Below are 8,656 nucleotides of genomic sequence, written 5' to 3' on the forward strand. Positions count from 1 at the left end.
ATTAAATGACTCATAATGCTGCAACTGGACAATATGGCTGAGATTTGAGACATTTATTGGATTTCTGCTATTTTTGAGTTGTTGTTAATATCATTCTAGTAAAGCTGAGCTGCTTCCAGAACAGATATAACAAAGAGCCTTGCTATAAATAAATTGCATAGTCATGTGACTGACTAAAATATGTTAATATTGGAACAACTGAATAACAAAAAGTGCAACATCCTTCATGGTATGTGTGATATCAACTGTGGACTTTCCTTTGGTTCTATTTCTACATGTTTACTACATTTGCTGCATTAAAGTTTGTCCTGTGGAGGAAGAGACTGAACGTGTCAAGCATCAACTCAGGATGTTTGTTCTCTTCTGGGTGACTCTGCTTTTCTCTGTGAGAGGCAGCAGTGCTGACACAGGTATGTATCTTCTCCTTGGTCATCTTGTAATGCTGCTAAGATTAAACATTTGATTTGACAGAGTTTTCTTTTGAATCACAAGTATGTTTTTGTCACCATCAACCTACCAGCATTTAGCTGCAGTACTGTCATCTGTTGTCATTTTGTTTCTCATGTGTATTATGGCTTAAGAAACTGTGATGGTGTGATATGTGTTTAACACCAATAAGCAGCTTCTATCATTTCCATCACTTATCAGATAACATGGTTATTAGCAATAACTAAATATTGTCTGTCCTTGTTTTTGTCTTCTCATTTGTATTAACAGACTCATCAACTGGATTAAAACAACACTGTGGCTCAACACCTGGCTACTGTGTTAGTCTCAGTGAGGAAACCATAACAGCAGAGGCTGGACTCTGTGTTGTGATACCATGTTCTTTCACTACTGCTAGTGACTTTACACCCTCCTCTATAGTGTGGTACAAATGTGATCCGTCAAAAGACAAATGTGATGATTCTGACATATTCGACTCCAAGAAAGTTCAGTCTGGATTCAAAGGACGAGTGTCATCTTTAGAGCCTGATGTGAGTCAGAGAAACTGCAGCATCATGATTAATGATCTCAATGAATCTGATTCTGGATCATATCAGCTCAGAGTTAATGGATACCTGAATGGGAGGACAGATGGATTTACATACCCTCCAAGATCAACTGTCTCTGTTAAAGGTATTAAAAGCTACAGCAACAACATTCATGTAGTGTATAGATGGTGTTTTCTTGTCTCCTTGAAGCATGAAGTGTGTCTAGCTGATTCAATTAGTACACTGTATTTCCACTAGGTCTCAGTCAGAAGCCCACAGTGATGATTCCTCCACTGACAGAGGGACAGCAGACCACACTGACCTGCACTGCTCCTGGTCTCTGCTCTGGATCTGTTCCTACAATCACCTGGATGTGGAGAGGAGCAGCAGAGGATGAGTCTCTCCTCAGAGGAAACATCACTGCTTACCAGACTGAGAATGTGACTGCTGTCACACAGAGACACAGCTCAACTTTGACCTTTAACTCTTCAGCTGAACACCACGGCACCAGTATCACCTGTAACGTCAGCTTCACAGGTGGAGCAACTACAGAGGAGACTTTGACTTTGACTGTGAACTGTGAGTACTTTTTATCCACTCTGTATTTTACAGTATCAGCTGTCTTCTTGTATGCCACTAACACATTTTGGGAAGGTCTATGAACAAGTAATATGTTGTTTTATTTCATAGATGTGAAGGAAATTCAAGTAACCGGAGACAGAAGTGTGAAGGAGGGAGAGACTCTGAATGTGACCTGCAGTGTTGATAGTTTCCCTCCATCATTTATCACATGGACTAAATATTCTGAACCATCCATTCAAACTGTAACAGGAACTAATCTGCAGAACAACAATGAAACGGACACTTTGTTCATCTCTAATGTGACAAGAGAAGATTCTGGACAGTACATCTGCACAGCAAAACACCTGAACAACACCCTGATGGAGAAAGTCAATGTGAACGTGATATGTAAGTACTCAAAAAAGAGAAAAAGAAAAAAGATGCTGTTAAACAGGAACATACCACTGTAGACTGCTCACCATAGTGTTGTTAGTTCCTGTTTTAACTAGACGTTGGTCAATGTACAGACAAGAAGAAAAGAGACAGTTTTTTGCATTTTGAGTATTTTATACTATATACTTAGATATAGTATAAAATAGATAGATGAAGTACTGAAATACAACATGCAAAGAAAGTTAATTGAATATAAGTATGGCATTTTTCAGATGATCACAGTCAAATAAAAATATATACATGTACTTTTTGTACAATATTAGAAATGAAATAAGAGAAATAAAAAAGTAGTGTTTTTAAATTCTGAATTCTTTTCTTTTTACATATCTGGTTCTCAACTGATCTGACAGTGAGATGGGGACAGTTCTGTAGTGTTGGAGCTAAAGCAGTAGAAGCATGGGCCTACTAATTGTTCATCTGTCATTAGTCAGACTGCGTAACCTTGGTGAGTTTTCAGTTATAAGGTCAGAGAGCTAAGATGATGCTATAAAGGGATCTGAATGTAACTGGAGGGATTTTAAACTGAATTCTGAAACACACAGTAAGCACCAATGTAATGTACTCTGTTAAGTGTTTGTAACCTGGCTGCTGAACCTACTGAGAAGTTGTAGCCTCACAGGAAAACAGCCTTGAACAAGATGGCTTGGTCTTCAGTGTTATCAGGCAACACTGAGCTGATTCATGAGTTCTTTGATTGGTTTTCTCCTCTCTGATCTTAACACACTTTTCTTTACAGATAGAAGGAAACCTCATATCTCTGGAAATACAGCTGTAAACGAGGGAGAGACTCTGAATGTGACCTGCAGTGTTGATAGTTTCCCTGCATCATTTATCACATGGACTAAATATTCTGAACCATCCATTCAAAATGTAACAGGAACTAATCTGCAGAACAACAATGAAACGGACACTTTCTTCATCTCTAATGTGACAAGAGAAGATTCTGGACAGTACATCTGCACAGCAAAACACCTGAACAACACCCTGATGGAGAAAGTCAATGTGGACGTGATATGTAAGTACTCAAAAAAGAGAAAAAGAAAAAAAAAGATGCTGTTAAAACAGGAACATACCACCATAGACTGTTCACCATAGTGTTGTTAGTTCCTGTTTTGACCAGACATTGGTCACTGTACAGACAAGAAGAAAAGTGACAAATTGTTGCATTGTGTGTATTTTATGTGCCACTTTTATGTGTTGCACTTTTAATTTAAAATAAGTTAGTGTGGGAACGAGTAGGAGTTTGCAATGTTAAATAAGGAGGGGTCGACAATGCCATCTGGGAACTTGGACCCCAGCATGTAAACAGCAGAAAACTAAAGTAGTGTGATGCAAAGAATAAGGACACAGGTTTGTGACTGATGAGGCAGAGACAGTAGATAAAGCAAATATTTTTATTGAATTTAAATAAATCAGGGATAAACCTGAAAAGAAAAGTGGAACTGCTAAAAAAAAAGATAACAAAGTATGCATGAGAAAAATTATTTTATTAACAAACATAATCTAGAAGGCCAGCTAGAACTAGCTAAAACTATTAACGATAACCTATAACTAAAATCAGTGGGCTGGGGCCTCAGTGGGAGCCAGACTACTGGTTTTGTGCGTCTTCCCACTGGCCTGGGGTACAACACTAAAACAATCACTACAAAACATGCACTAAAAGTGCCTCAGTGCCCAGTGCCTACTTGCATGTAACGGGAGTGAGGTCCTCACCACGGTGCCTAGCCTCCCACCTGACGACACCCAGACCACACTGAAAATAAAAAGGAGGATCAAAAAACTCCCTGAAACACAAAGAGCAAAAAAAGTTAAACAAACCAACAAAAGCCCACAACCCAATGGATGATTAAACAATATCTCTAAACATACAACTCAAGACCTGGAATCAAACAAAAGGGTACTTTAACTAAACAAACTTAATAAACCTGGACCAAAGGAGCAAATGAAAACCACAGGAACTAAGCAAAAAAGGCCAAAACTAAAGCCTGGTCCAAAGAGAAAAGCAAACCTAACAAAAAACAGCACATGGAAGGACAGAACAGCACAGAACAAGGCAAGAAAGAACAGCAGCAGGTGAGCCACCCTCAGAGACCACCACCACCAGGGACCAGCAAGAGGCTGAACTGAGCCACATGAAGCCTTTTATAATGCACCTGGGCAGAAGGAGGAGCTAAGGGAGACTACCCTGGGTTGCATTCATAACCCTTCACTGAAATTCACTACACAAAGAAAGTCAATTGAATATATTTGGATGGCAGTTTTCAGAAAGTCATGTCCAAATTGCTTTAGATTGAAAAGAGCATGATCATAGTTAAATACCACTGTGTCAAATCACACAGTCAACAGCACGGTCACTCTGACTGCACAAAAATATATATGTGTACTACTTGAAAAGTATTAGAAATTAAATGAAAGAAATACAAAAGTATAGTGTTTTTAAATTTTCAATAATTTTTACATATCTGGTTCTCAACTGATCTGACAGTGAGATGGAGACAGTTCTGTAGTGTTGGAGCTAAAGCAGTAGAAGCATGGGCCTACTAATTGTTCATCTGTCATTAGTCAGACTGAGTAATCTTGGTGAGTTTTCAGTTATAAGGTCAGAGAGCTAAGATGGTGCTATAAATGGATCTGAATGTAACTGGAGGGATTTTAAACTGAATTCTGAAACACACAGTAAGCACCAATGTAATGTACTCTGTTAAGTGTTTGTAACCTGGCTGCTGAACCTACTGAGAAGTTGTAGCCTCACAGGAAAACAGTCTTGAACAAGATGGCTTGGTCTTCAGTGTTATCAGGCAACACTGAGCTGATTCATGAGTTCTTTGATTGGTTTTCTCCTCTCTGATCTTAACACACTTTTCTTTACAGATATAAGGAAACCTCATATCTCTGGAAATACAGCTGTAAACGAGGGAGAGACTCTGAATGTGACCTGCAGTGTTGATAGTTTCCCTGCATCATTTATCACATGGACTAAATATACTGAACCATCCGTTCAAACTGTAACAGGAACTGATCTGCAGAACAACAATGAAACGGACACTTTGTTCATCTCTAATGTGACAAGAGAAGATTCTGGACAGTACATCTGCACAGCAAAACACCTGAACAACACCCTGATGGAGAAAGTCAATGTGAACGTGATATGTAAGTATTCCACATTGTTGACTTAGACAGAATACTATGATGCCCTCCAGTGGTGGCAATCGAAAAAAAGGAACCAAAACAGGAGTTATATTTTCTCTTTAAGCATTTGTCAAAGGCTTAGCTGCTGAACCTACTGACCAGTAACAGACTCACTAAAAGCAATACAAAGTTAAAGCATGGATAGCATGCACTACAATGCTCTTAGGCAGCACTGGGCTGATTTCTTTGATATTCCTGAATTGAAAAGCTGTAAATACAATTACTTAGATCTATTTTATTAGATTTTTAAAAAGTTAACCTCAATTTGTTATCTTTCTCCTTATCTTAACATTATAATACAACTGTAACTAAAATATAACATTTTCTCCACAGATAAAAGAACACCTCAAATAACTGGGGATAGAACTGTGAAGGAAGGAGAGACTCTGAATCTGACCTGCAGTGTTGATTGTTTCCCTCCGTCTTTTATTATTTGGACTAAACTTAGTTCCAACACAAACCTGGAGAATGGAACTGACAATGACCTGCACAACAACACTGGATCAGCTTCACTTGTCATCTCTAATGTGACAACTGAAGATTCTGGACAGTACATCTGCACAGCAAAACACCTGGACACAACCGAGACTTTATATGCTGATGTGACTGTGACTCGTAAGTAGACTGTACTAATATTCTTGAAGTCACTGCATGACAGTTATTGTGCAGCTTACCCATTTTGTCCTGTGATTGTGCTCATGTGTTCACAGGGTTTCCAAAGATCCAGAATGACTCTGTATGTGTGAATCAGTCAGAGGTCCTGACCTGTGAGTGTATCAGTGAGGGGTTCCCCATACCAACCATTGAATGGCCCCTGCTGGAGAACCACACTGAGTACTCTGTCATTACCACTGTGTCAAATCACACAGTCAACAGCACGGTCACCCTAACTGTAAAACACCATGGTTACACTGTTGTTGAATGTGTCAGCAGCAATAGAAATGGGAAAGTAAAAGAAAACCTCAACATCCAAACAGACTTGTCTAAACCAAACGGTACGTGTTCTTGGCTAAAACACTTCTGCTACTTTTAACCTCTGCTTTAGACATTGCATGTCTGTTTTTATTCTTTTTCTCTTCCTGATTGCAGTTCAACCCAGAGAAGACCAAAAAATAGTTCTAAGGCTTGAAGTCATCATTGCCTTTATGATTGGGGTACTTCTCTCTGCAGTCATTTTCTGTTTGGTTAATCAATACCACAGGTACACCATTATTTCCCTCCATCCATTTTATTTGTGGATAACATTTAAACATAAATGTAACTTTACTGACAAACAGACCTATGTTTGTTTTTCTCCAGAAGAAAAACGAAGAACTCTGGAAAGTTGGATGAGACTTTGGAGATGGTGACCAGTCCAGACGATCCACTGGTACCTTTGTTCATTCAGCTAACATTTTATATAACTGTTAAAATATTAAGCGCTGATGCCTCACAGTGAGAAGGTCACCGGTTCGAATCCTTGGGCCGGTTGGCCTGTCTGTGTGGAGTTTGCATGTTCTCCCTGTGTTTGTGTGGGTTCTCTCCAGGTACTCCGGCTTGCTCCCACCATCCAAAGACATGCTCATTAGGTTAACTGGTGATTCTAAATTGGCCGTAGGTGTGAGTGTGAATGGTTGTCTATCTCTCTATGTTGGCCCTGTGATGGACTGGCGACCTGTCCAGGGTGTACCCCTGCCTCTCGCATGATGACAGCTGGGATAGGCTCCAGCAGACCCCGCGATCCTTAACAGGAATAAGCGGGTATGGAAGATGAATGAATTAATGAATGTTAAAATATTAGTGGACAGAACTGTCTCCAATATTACATCGTTTTTAGATATTCCACGTATCTGTTTATGAACACTAAATCTTGGTTAATCAAAAACACCAAACAGGCAGAGCATGAAGAGGAAGTTGGGGCAGTGAGAGAGCTGCAGCATCAGCAGAGTAACAGTGACCAAAGTCAGGTTTTGAAGATTGCTCTGTAGACCTGCTCATTGCAAGTGCAGCTTTAGTTTGTGAACTGAATGTGAAAAGTGGCAGACTTGCAAATGTGAGATTCAATACTGAATATGCTATCACATCTTCTTTTAACAGACAGAGTTCCCTTTTATGTTGTTTTGTCATGCAGCTCAGACTAAACCTCATACAATTACAGCCACTGAATTGCTGGCTTGCCTACAAAGGTCCATGACAGGGCCAATCCAGACTTGCTCTTGGTCAAACTTGAGGCCATGGCTTTAATGATATCCCTTGTGGTAATGTATAGAATGGCCCAACTTGCATCTCCTCCTTGGTGTCATGTGTTGCAATGCTCCATCTGTCCACAAGGAGAAGCAGTGATTATAGAAGCCTGGAGGATTTACTGCCATCAGGCTGCTGCCTACATTCAATTTAATCTGTGCCATGAAAGCCCTAAAGATAAGTGAAAAAACAAAAAAATGGCATAAAGGTAGTCAGAAATATGGATGTTGCCAATACTGTGCATGTAACATCTGTGCAGTCCATCTGTTGTTAACAAGGCATACTGTAAGAAATGATTATTACAGTATTTGTTCACAGAGTGCCTATGTGCAGGTATCCAGCTTGTACCCAGCTGCCTGTGTCTTACCACCACTCAGTAATGGTGTAAAAAAGCAGACACACAAGTCAAGTCTTGCTTTAAGCTCATTTTCAAATCCACCAATTAAAGCCTGGAGGAATCAAATATGGTTAGGACTTGGAAAAAAAAATGTTTGGAAATATTGTAAATAGAGACAAGTTGCACAGTGTTGTGCTTGTTGCAGATGCTGCATGAGACATATCATTTTCTTTGTACCTGACAGATATATAATGGTCAAGCAGTAGGAGATGATCTGACCCACACCCGAGGAGGAACTGAGAATGGTGATGTGGCAGCAGAGAAAGCAGCACTGGAACTCAACAGTGAGCCAAAAGACGTGGAGTACGCCAGCATTGATTTCTCCCTGTTGAAAAGACGTCCCAGGGAGTCCACAAGGAAGCAAGAAAGCACAGAGACTGAATATGCTGAAATCAAGAAAGAAGTACAGGAGGAAAGGGAAGATGATGGAGGAGAGGAAAGAGAAATGTTGGAGGGCAAAGAGGAGGAGGAGGAGGAGGAGGAGATGATGATGGAAGAGGATGTGGAGGTGATGATGGAGGATTATGGGGAGATAAAACATTATGTCCCAGAGGAGCAGAAGAGGGAAGAAGAAGCAGTGTACTCCAACGTGAATGATATAATGAGTGAGATCTGAGGACTGTGTTGCATTGTGCCGTTGACTGAGGACAACGTTTCAGTTCTCATCAGATGTGATGGACTGACGATTGTCAGACAGAGGCTCTTTTGGCCCAACCAAATGAACCAACCAAATGTTTTAGAAATGGTAACGTTTGCTTTAGATTCCTGTTGCTACCTGACTACCTCAGTTTATGAACAAAATGAATGAATGGTATGAGAACCCTCTGAATGCATTTGTTTTATGTTTTATTCTATTTTT

The sequence above is a fragment of the Chelon labrosus genome (genome assembly GCF_963514085.1).
Source record: "Chelon labrosus genome assembly, chromosome: 12".
NCBI classification, from domain to species: Eukaryota; Metazoa; Chordata; class Actinopteri; order Mugiliformes; family Mugilidae; genus Chelon; species Chelon labrosus.